The sequence below is a fragment of the Mus musculus genome, chromosome 13 (genome assembly GCF_000001635.26).
Source record: "Mus musculus strain C57BL/6J chromosome 13, GRCm38.p6 C57BL/6J".
Taxonomy (NCBI): domain Eukaryota; kingdom Metazoa; phylum Chordata; class Mammalia; order Rodentia; family Muridae; genus Mus; species Mus musculus.
This window is the reverse complement of record NC_000079.6, coordinates 102,658,026-102,667,567: the sequence shown is the minus strand read 5'-3', so window position 1 is coordinate 102,667,567 and position 9,542 is coordinate 102,658,026. Positions and strand designations below refer to the sequence as shown.

Genomic DNA, 9,542 nt, shown 5'->3' with positions numbered 1-9,542 from the left:
CATGACCCCTCCCAGGAAAGCAGGATTAGCACCAAAATATAAAGAGCACCAGGCCCACCCACAACATGCATATGTGTATGTTGGTGTGCATGCATGTATATGAAGGTCAGAGTTCAGTACTGGGTCTCTTCCATTTCTTTCCACTTTAGTTTTTGAGGCAGGGTCTTTCACTAAATCCAAGGCTCATTATTCGGCTAGAACAGACTAGGCAGTGATCTGCAGGGATCTTCCTGTCTCTGCCCCTCATCCACAGGGCTAGGGTGATATGTGTACACCATTAAGCTCAGCATAAGATGATGCTGAGATGCTGTGGCTTCAAGTCAGGTCTCATGTCTGTGCGGCAAGTATTTTACTGACTGGGCCTCAGCTCTTGAATTATTTTTTTTTTTTAACTACGTGGGAACTATTTCTACTTCAATGGAAACTCACTACGTTTGTCTTGAAATGGAAGAACGTGAAAGCTTTGTGGGCCAAGATAACTTTATGGATGAGACCTGGGCTGAATCCCAGAGAGAGCAAGTCCAGTGTGGTCTCATGCACACAGCACTGTTGGAGGAAGGGGAAGTGGAGGGAGGGAGGTAACAGGAGAGGGCCGGGGAGGAGGAGGAGGAAGTGGGGAGAGGGGCTGCTGGAAATAGTCTTAAAGTCTCCCAGAGTCAGATTAGAAACGAGAAGTGGGATTGCACCTGTAACTCACTGTGTATGTGTGGTTATAAGCCTAAGCTTTCATAACTTTTTTTTTTCTCCTGAGACAAGGTTTCTCTGTATAGCCCTGGCTGTCCTGGAACTCACTTTGTAGACCAGGATGGCCTCAAACTCAGAAATCCGCTTGCCTCTGCCTCTCGAGTGCTGGGATTAAAGGCCTGCGCCACCACACCCGGCTTAAGCTTTCATAACTTAATGAGACAGGGAGGTCTTACTTTATCATGCTCCTAGACGAAAATCCTGTTGATAAAAACTTGTAAGATAGTATTACCCCCTGTTGGGATACTGGCCGTTACACAGTCCTCAAATATATGTAGCAGGAAGTATCTGTGCTGAGAAGGCAGGGGAGTCAAGCCCAGGAAACTCACACTCTTAAAGCTAGCACACACACTCAAAACGCTGCCAAGCGCATCCAGCCTTTTGACACTGTGACACCACATTGCCCTGTACAAAGTTTACGTCTGAGAACTACACCATCAAGTTTAAGAATTGGGACGGTATCTCATCATGTTTTAAGTAAGTTTCTGATTTGGTATTGGGAAGCGTTCATAACTATCCTGACCACGTGCTGCCACGAGTAGCCCGTGGCCACACCACACGTTGCACATGGAACGCAGGCACAAAGATGCGGGCTGATGGGGTTTCAGAGAAGAAAAGGACTACGCTAGTAGGGAGCAGATGTGGCATCAGGAAGGGGTTTACTGCTTTGTGGTTTGGGGAAAGGGAAAGGAGGCTAGCTCATGCAGAGAGTGGATTAAGCATTGGGTCAAGGCTGTGTTTAGGCAACCAATAGACGCTTGTAGCATAGAGACCTGGGGTGGGAGCGCAGGAGCACAGCTGTGGGGTGACAGCGTCAGTGCGTAGGGTCATAACGTTCCATTTTAAGTAAGCCGAGGGAAGCTACTGTCCCAGGCTGCAGTGGAGTAAAGAGGAGATGACCAACCAGAGCCTGGAAAGGCATTTGGAGGTTGGAGGATGCTGTAGTGAAGCTGATAAGGATTGCGGTATTAACCTAGGAAGGAAGTAGGGGGCGGCTATTCAGGACAAAAGATCGAGGGGCACAGAGAAGTGGCTGTGGACTCGGGGTCAGGCGGCAGAAAGCAGCTGGTGCAGTCTGAGTCTGCTCAGGAGGACAGGGCTGAAATGAAGACGGTTAGTGGTGACTGGGGTAAAGGAAGTTGATGAGTTAACATTGGCGGTTTACGCTATCGGCGCAAATTCGACACTGGAGCTGGGAAGAGGTGTAGGAAGGAGGGTGAAATAAGTTCTGTATCAGAGAAGAGAGGCTTTTTACAACAAGAGGGTCTTAACAAGGAAGATCACGTTAGATAAGGTAGAGGGGCTGGGAGGCGGCTCAGGTGTAAAGTCTTTGTCGTCCCTAGCATCTGAGCGTGCAGTCCCTGCACTTTTATGAGCCCTCTAGGGGGCGCTATAACCTCAGCATAAGGAGAAGGACTGGGTGAGTTGGCGCACCAGAGACAGGCAAATCCCCCAGATGTCTGGCTGGCCAGCCTAGCTAAATAACTGAACCCCTAGATCCAGTGAGAGGCCCTGCCTCAAAAAAGGGGAAGAATAATAAAAAGATATCCCTGACATCGACCTTTGGCCTCCATGCAAGTGTGAGCCCTCCTCCTACCCCAGCTATACCCTGCCCCCTGACCCCCCCCCCCCCCCACACACACACATACATACATTAGAAAAACAACAAAAGAGGCGTTAGAGAAAGCAAGACACCGGGTGATGGCAGGAAGGGCAGTTACATAGCTCCAAATCTTGGTTTAACAACGAATCTGCCATAAAGCAGGTCACGTGCCCAGAAGGCGTTGGAGGGCTGAGATGAGAGCAAGGCCCTGTAAAGGTGCTGGTGGGTCTGCAGAACCTACCTGGGAGAATGTTAGCTGAAGGAAATATAGTTTGCAAATGTGGGGCCATAGGACAAAGGGAAACAGAAGAGACATCTTATTTGACTCTCAGGATTAAAAAAAGAAAATGCAATCAGTTTATAGTTTGGTGGGGTTTTGTTTGTTTGTTTGTTTTTGTTCTTTTTGTTTTTGTTTTTTGTTTTTGTTTTTTGTTTTATCAAGACAGGGTTTCTCTTTGTAGCCCTGGCTGTCCTGGAACTCACTCTGTAGACCAGGCTGGCCTCGAACTCAGAAATCTGCCTGCCTCTGCCTCCCAAGTGCTGGGATTAAAGGCTTGCGCCACCACTGCCCAGCAGTTTATTGTATTTTAAAATTGGTAGATTTTAGCATAAAACCCCATAATTCAGACCTCAAGTGATCTAGCCCTTCAGGGCCTGGTTCCTCTGGAGACTGCTGTTGTAAGGGGTGAGAGGCATTCCTGTGGTGCCCAGCCTAGCTCTCCCATTCTGTACTCCTTCCTTCCCTCAGCACTTTAAATTGAAGCCTGGGAGGTGGCCTGTCAGTGCTGGTGAATTACACACGGGGCTCCTTCAAATGCTGGTGATGATGTTCAAAAGAGAACGAGACTGGAAACTTAGGTTGTGGGGACAAGAAAAGGGACAGGTTAGGGTCAGGGAGGCTCAGGAGTCTCTGGCGCTGCTCAAGGGGAACAACTTAAGGTCAGGATTGGAGTAGTGAAAGAGAGAAGAAATGAGCAACGAAACCGAAAGGAGACATGGGAGCTCAGGAAGAGGCCTCTTCCAACAGGATAAGGAGCTCTGCTTCTGAACAAGAAAAGAGGGAGGGAGGCAGAAACAGCCAGCGTGGGGCTGCCTTGTGTTGGAGAGGAAGGGTTGCTGAGGCAGAGCTTGTAATCACACTGTTGGCTAGGCTTGGAGCTGATGGCAGGCAGTGGGCATGCGTGCGTGTGCATGCGTGCATGCGTGCGTGTGTGTGTGTGTGTGTGTTCCAGTGCATTCAAGCACGTGTGTGCGAGCGCGTGCATGCTGTACCAGTGCCTGTGTTTTATGTCCTGGCATCAGGCAGTAATTTGGTGCTCTTAAAGAAGACTTTCTTTAAATCATTGTGTGATAGCAGGAGAAGCCAGCTTTGTCCTTAGAACTTTACATTTCTTTGTTTCAAAGTAGACTTTATTCATATACCAAATATAATGTTTACGCCTAGCTGAAGTTGCGTTTTACCTCATGCATCTTCTGTGCTTCTTATTTCTGAGTTCTTTGATTCTCCCTCTCACCTCCTCTTTGCTATACTGGCTTCCCCTTTTAGAAAAAAAAATTGGGATTTGTTTTGTGACTCAAATAGCTTCACAGGAGACAAAGTGAAACTGGCAAATTTGGCAACATCCTGCATTGTACAGGGTCTGTATTCCTTTGCTCCTCAGGTGTGTCTGGAGCTCAAGATGTAGTCTCAAGATGGGGATTCAGGCTGTGGACCCCATCCAACTCATTGGAGCCCGCAGAGGGCTGACAGTGCTTGTAGCATCAAAAGGCAAGCCATTGGTAGGGGCTAGCAATGGGCTTCCACTTGGACATGGACAATTGTGTGTAGACTATCGCACGGGAAGTCAAGAGCCCTGGCCACCCAGTGTAGACTTGCTCCCTGTTTACTTCAGTGATCCTTCCTAATAGATTTGACATTTGTAGTAGCTATCCTACAACTGCCTCGAAGTTTGGGTAATGTTTGAGTTGCAGTGTAAGATTACTAAATTTGAAAGGCGTGCTAGTCAAGCCAGGTAGCAGCACCCAAAAAGCCTCAGACGGGAGCTCACAGATCAAAGTGGAGATGCTAGCAGGTGAATCCTTGATGGATCTCATAGGTTCTTGGAAAGTAGCGGGACTGGAAAAAGTATGAATTCAGAGTGGCTGGGGGATGCAGGGGAGGGAAAGAAGAGAGCAAGTGTTCAATCTTTAGAGACTTTTCAAATTAATTTCAATAAGAAACTACAGTCAGATTTCAGAGTTTGTATTCAATTATTGTAGTGAACTTTTCTTATTTTGTGTGTGTGTGTGTGCTTCCTTTTTAAGGTAGTGCTCTAGACACGGCTGACGGCTGCACTCATGTACTGTGAACAGGAGGGGTTTGGCTGTGGTTGCTTGCACAAGACCTGCACAAGACCACACCGATCAATGTTCAGGTACTGAATGAGGAGGGGTTTATAAGCCCCCATTCCCTATTTGATTGGCAGTTGGCAGTTGGTAGCTTCTGAGGAAGAGAGAGCCAGTTCTTCCTTGCCTTGCCTTGCCTTGTCTTGCCCTCCCCTCCTTTTCTTTTCCTTCCCTTCCCTTCCCTTCCCTTCCCTTCCCTTCCCTTCCCTTCCCTTCCCTTCCCTTCCCTTCCCTTCTCCCTTCCCTCCCTCCCTCCTTCCCTCCCTCCCTCCCTCCCTCCCTCCCTCCCTCCCTTCCTTCCTTCCTTCCTTCCTTCCTTCCCTCCCTCCCTCCCTGCTTTCTGGGTATAGTTCCTGGTCTGTTAACCACACTCTGGTTGATGGCCCCACACCAGTGAATCACCACATATTGGTCTTATTGGATTCTGAAAACTTGGGAGGTGTGGGAGTTAGGAGGTGGATCTGACAGGAAAGAGCAGGTGAGTATCATTAGGATGCATTGTGAACTAGTGAAGGGAGGTGAAATGACATGGCAGGCTTCATGCTGTTCTAGAATGCAATGATTTCCAGACGAGCCCTTAGCTTGGGATTGGTCGAGATGAGATGTGAGGGACCATCTCTGTCGTGCTCCTAATACTTGTGGGACAAATAATTCAATATCTCAGGGTTAAATAAGATGTTAGTTGTACATGTCTCAAAATGCTTTTTATCAGACCGAGGAAGCTCGTTTCTATTCCTAGTCCGCTGATAGTTTTTACAGTGAGTGGACATAAGATCTGGTCAGAAGTCTTGCTTCATGGATGGAGATGTCTTTATGACCTTTCTTTTTGTTTTGTTACTGCAGGAAATCACACTGAGTGACTTGAATTCATCTAGCATTCCAGGGAAAAATCCAATTGGTCATTGTGGTGTTTAATCTTTATTGTCAACTTGATAGATTTTGAGTTGCCATGGAACAAACCTCTGAGCATATCTATGAGAAACTTCTACATTAGGCTAATCGAGATGGGAAGACTCATCTTAAATGTGAATACCTCATTCCATGGGCTAGGGTCCATGTCTGAAAAGAGAGGAAAAGGAAACCAGATTGGTGTAACATTCATTGTTCTTTGCTTTCTAACTGTGGCTACAATGTGACCACTTCTCTTTGCTTTCTAACTGTGGATATAATGTGACCTCAGGGGTCTTTGCTGCTAGGATTTCCCTGTCATGATGTTCAGTATCCTCAAACTGTGAGCCAAGCTAAACTTTCCTTGAATTGTTTTTGTTATTTTCTTTAAAATATTATTATTTTACTTTATGTGAATGGATGTTTGCCTGTATGCATATCTGTGTATCATGTAGATGCCTGGTATCTATTGAGAACAGGGGAGGGCATAGGATTACCTGGAACTAGAGTTACAGATGGTTGGGAGCCACCATGAATCCCAGCCATTGGGAAGAGTAGCCAGTGCTCTTACCTGCTGAGCTATCTCTTCAGCCCCTGTTAGGATTTTTTAAAATTTTAATCATAGCAACAAGAAAAGTAACTTCACACATACACACACAGACAGACACAGACACACACACACACACACAGACACACAGACACACAGACACACAGACACACACACACTTCTGTTTTATGTTGTTGATTTTTATGAAACTAATATCTAGAGCTTTTTGAATCTATATTTAAAAATTATATCGATCTACAAACTTATTACCTAGTAGTATCTGTTAAAATGTCATGCAAGATGATAGGCCAATTTTGTATTTTCTGAAAAAATTGAGTAAGATTGATAGCATTTTTTCTTAAATGTTTGATAGAACTTAAAGTTATATGAACCTCTGACTTACTTTGTGGTAAGGTTTTTTATGGTAAACTTAATTTTTTTAGTAGAAAATAATAGATAAGTTTATAATAAAATAAAGTAGTAAACAGATATAGTTAGACTTTTACATTTATTGTTGCATTTAGGTAAGTTGTACTTTTAAGATTGTTTCCATTTTATTTAAATTGTCAAATTTGTTCAAGACTAACTTTTTTATATGCCCTTAATAATGGTTACAAAAATATACCAACAGTCTCTCTTTAACTCTAGTAGGAACTATACCAACAATCTCTCTTTAACTCTGATAGGACAATTTATGCTTTTTATTTCTTCCCCTTGTTTGATTTTCTAGAGAATTTTCAATTTTTTGTTTGTTGTCTGATCTTTGTAGGATAGATTTAGGCTAGTTTTAGTTTTGTTTGTGTTAAAATACCTGCTTCACATAGTGTGAGGCAATTAAGAGCTGGCAATGACAGGAGTTAATCATAACCAAGTTTTTAAGCTCCACAGTGGTCAGGGTGCTGCATTGTCCCCTCTAATGGGCCATGTCTAATCTTCCGAGTATCACTGCTATTGGAGATTTTGAAAGGTCTGTCACCTTGCCTAGGGTCACATGACTGCCAGTGGCTTTCTGAGATTTTTGGAGCCATGAGCTTCCCAGGACATCATGTTTCCTCTCCACAACGCTTAGAAGTTTCTCAGCTCAGCTGAAAGACTTGAATTCTGTTGTCTCCAGGTTCTGACTCCTAGAGTCATTCACTAGTGAGCGTATCAGAGACAATGTACTCCTGTCTCTGGCAGGGCATATCCCTTCTAATTTAAACCTCTGCCAAACACTAAGCCTTTCTTTAAAAATTGATTGCTTACAGAGCTGGTCCCAATACAGATGTTGTACCCAGGGCACGTCTGCACGTAAGACCCAAGAGCATGCTTTTCTTCTTAAAGATAAGCAGCTGGTTTACAATTACTTATTCATCATGTAAACAAATATTTAATGATTTATACTTTTCTAATTCTGAAAGCATACCAGGCAAGTAGAAAATAACATACATAATACTGTGCTTTATACGTCATACAAACTAGGCTTTCTTTATTAAAAAACAAAACAAAACAAAGACAAAGCCACAAGCTAAAAGCTATTATTCTTTTCCAAATTCACAAGATGAGGAAAAAGTAGGTTCAAATTCATGACCCCTTTCTCCAGTTCTTCTTACCCCACTGGTCTATATTGTTATTATTTATACCACAGATGAAAGAAAAGAATCCATAGGCCAGTGAAATAGCTCTGTGGGTAAAGGTGCTTTGGTGCAAGCCAGGTGACCTGAGTTCTGTAACTGGAACCCACATCAAAATGGAGGGAGAGGACTGAATCTACAAAGCTGTCCCCTAGTCTTCTCATGCATGTTGTGGTGTGTGTATCCACACATACACATACATACACACACATACATACATATACATATACACATATACACACAAATATGCATACACATACACATACACACATATACATATATACACATACACATATATACCTACTCATTTGCACACATACACATACAAATACATATACACACGTACACATATATACACACACATACACACATGCACAAACACATACATACACACATATATACATACACATACAAACACACACATATATATATATATACATACACATACATGTATACACACACATACACACACTGCTTTTAAAGAATAGAAAATAAATCAAAATAATAAATTATGCAAAAGTTGTTTATAATAACAATATATCAGTTACCAAGTTCTTCTGTTGTTTCATTTGAAATAAGTATTGAAATTTTTCCTGAGAGTTATGATACAAAAGACAAACTTATAATGACAACCTTGATGAGTAATTTTTCACCAATAAAGTGTCAGTTGTAAATCAATGAGAATACTTAATTCCACTTCAAAATGCGTTTAAAGTGGGTTGTGTAAACTAACAAGAAGGGCCGACACGGTTACCAGGAAACCAGGTCCCATCTAGCCTTGCTGTCTTGAGGGATAGGCCATACTTGACTATCTGAAGATAATCTCAGCAGCTCACAGAGAAATCTGTCAGTCAAAAGGGCCATGTAACATATATACCATACAACAACCACATTGTGCTTGTGGCTTTTTGTAGCCATTTCAAGATTTTAAGGTCTTTGCAAGTGGAAACCCCTCTTCTAGATCTTGTGATCTTTGCAAGGAACTTAGTGGGGTCCAGCCCATTGACTAACTACTAAATAGTGGTAGACAGCTAAAAGTGCTTTGAGGCCACAAAAGGAGACACCCATGAGTAAACACAGGAGAGAATGAAGATGACATAAGGCGCCTGGCAGGAGACACTGGTTGTGTAAGAGAGAAGGATGCCGAGCAGCCTGGCTGCCTGTGCGGGACTTCCCACTTAGCAGCACACTCAGAGGCTCAGCTGAAGAAATCAGAGTACTCCCCACCTTTCGGCGTGCCCCCCTCAGGGCACCAGGGGTCTGAAGAAGGGTCTAAAGCAGGGGGGATCCACCCTGACTCCAGGTTGGGGTGGCTATTCTGCCAGATATTTTTTTTTTGAGCCACCAGACAGGCTGTCTCCTGAGATCTGACCCAAAATGGAACTTGGAGGAGAATCAGCTGGCCTCCATTCAAGCCAGACAAACTCAAACAATGCTAGGAGCTGGGGAGGGACCTCGAGACCCACAAGAAATGCTTACTTCCCTTCAGTCTGTGGTATGGAAGCATTTAGTTGAATCAGCATGCTGTGTGACAAACTGTATGGACCCTTCACTGCTTAGAACATGAGTATAATGTCATTTACAGGGATGAAGAATAGATAAAACATTTAAAAAGAACAATATTAGACGCTATTACAAGCCTCGTGGGCATGTCCTAGACCACAAGTGAACGTGATAGAAGTCAATCCACAATCTAGAAGGTTCTTAGGCTTTAGCAAGTTAGCCAGATTCCTCTGAAAAATCCTAAGCATGGTACTTGCTA

At 43.8% G+C, this 9,542-nt stretch overlaps 1 long non-coding RNA gene across 2 annotated transcripts; it reads left to right on the top strand.

Moving 5' to 3' along the window:
• The first annotated feature begins 1,108 nt into the window (after positions 1–1,108).
• Gm41046 lies at positions 1,109–6,160 on the top strand. 2 transcript variants are annotated; one of them, XR_873886.1, is made up of 3 exons: positions 1,109–1,221; positions 4,652–4,761; positions 5,576–6,160. It is a non-coding gene; the product is annotated as a predicted gene, 41046 (long non-coding RNA). The 2 variants fall into 2 exon arrangements; XR_873887.3 differs by lacking the exon at positions 1,109–1,221 and adding an exon at positions 1,567–1,857.
• Positions 6,161–9,542: the final 3,382 nt, after the last annotated feature.